Genomic DNA, 2,199 nt, shown 5'->3' on the forward strand with positions numbered 1-2,199 from the left:
TTATTAATTATAATTATATATACGTTTAGTTTGTTACGACTATATATATTATATATAATATATATATATATATATATATATATATAATAATATAATATATATATATATATATATATATATATATATATACATATATATATACATATATATATATATATATATATATATATATATAAAATTATAATAATATGTATTATATAGTTACATATACCAAAAATTTTTTCTTTCACAATTAGTAAAGGAAGGCAAAATTGAACAGTTTCATAAAGCTCGGTTCACAATATTGGCCTAGTGGGAGTTACAGAAGAAAAATCTAAATGATGTATAGGGACTAATATAGTCTCATCTGCTCCCCACAACTATTACTATTATTACTACTATATATTTATCACTTTTTTTGTGTGTAACTATCCTAGTACTTATTATAAAACATTTGTCAAAAGCCTGAAAGGAATAATATTTTTAATCTACAAAAGATAAAAATAATGTTTCAAAATTATATTAAAAATAATATTTCAAATATATGCATGTATAAGATTATGTAATATTTATAACCAAGATACAAAGGGTTTCTTTAAATCTGTATAAATTAAGACTCGCGTGTTTTCTAGAATTTTTTCTATTATTATAGACTACAATTAAATGGTACGTTTTGAATGGAACATGAGTAAAAGATGCAACGCAAACGCAAGGATATGTGATATCAGAAAGTCCAGATTTCTCTATTGGTTTTGCCATGTATACACAAAAGGAAGTTATTATTAAGTAAATTCTTAGCATTCCTTTCGGTATAGCACTACTTTTCTCACGGAGCACTGAACGTCCTTATAGAAGCTGATGGAAATGCAAATAGATCAGAGCGCGGCTGTAAAATGTGCAGGAGTAAACGAGTGCAATCGTTGAGAAAAAAAACGAAAATGGCAGGTACATTCCATCTAGTTCTTATATATTTCTTATAAATTTCGCAAAAATTCAAACAATAAATATTAAACAATAAGTTAATTAAACCGCTATGTTAATAAATAAAATAAGTAGAAAAAAGCTAGCACATTTAGATATTGATGCATGATGTTAATAATGTTAATTTATCCAAAAAATTCAATCTATAAATTAATTCTTAAAATTTTACGTATTATCATTAAATCGCATTTATAATGTTAACGTCAACAAGTATAAATTCAAGTATAAATTATATTGCCAATGTTTTTTAAATATAATAAATATCAAAAAATTTTTTTCTAACTAAAAACAGTTTTTCAATATATCTATCTTATAATTTGTCGATTATAAATTGCAGATTACGATACAAAAGATGTTTTTGAAGCGCGCGGTTTATTTTGCTCAGTTATGATGCACTCGATATATAGTTTATTGAATTTATAATGATTATTTTTTATCATTCTATAATATAAACTCAGCTTACATGAACTGCCTGCGTGATACCAGTTTCGTTTACAAAACGAGTTCCCGTCGCGGAGCAGCAACAATAAGGACTGGGTGAAGGCATACGGAGAAACCTATATAGCCTATATCCATCGAAGGTTCCATGACCCAGCGGGCACTTTTTTTGCTCCATGTAGGAAGCCTGCACGAGGCCTCAGAGAAGGTCGTTCTTCGATGATCGTAGCCTGTGTAGCTGAAGTCAAAGCCGAAAGAGGTGCGCGCAAAAGTTTAATAAAATCGAGGTCGCCAAAATTCAAATAAAAATTGCATTTTATTTCAATTTTTTAATTTCATTTCTTAAAGTAAAATTCCAAGTAAAGTTCAATTAAAAATAACTTTTTCAAAAGTACTTAAATAAGAGATAAAAATAAAAATAATAAAAGTAAAAAATGTTGGATTTGTTTTCATACAGAAAAACTTTTATGTTGTATTGTTTAAATATTTTATCTTTCCCGATTTTATAATTTTTACTGAACAAATATTTTATTTTTCATATTGTTAAATGGACAAATATTTTACTTTTCATACTCCTGAATAGATTACGATAGCCATGATATTAAATGCGGGTCAAAAATCAATTACAAGAACCAAAAGGTTTTGAATTCCCAGACGATATCAGACCTGTTCCCGGAATTCTGACCCTGACGTCATCTACAGTTTAGGTAAGGAAAGAAATGCGAATGACGCTTCGTGTGTGTGTGTGTGTGTGTGTGTGTGTGTGTGTGTGTGTGTGTGTGTGTGTGTGTGTGTGTGTGT

Source organism: Atta cephalotes (assembly GCF_000143395.1).
Source record: "Atta cephalotes unplaced genomic scaffold scaffold00018, whole genome shotgun sequence".
In the NCBI taxonomy this organism is placed as follows: Eukaryota; Metazoa; Arthropoda; class Insecta; order Hymenoptera; family Formicidae; genus Atta; species Atta cephalotes.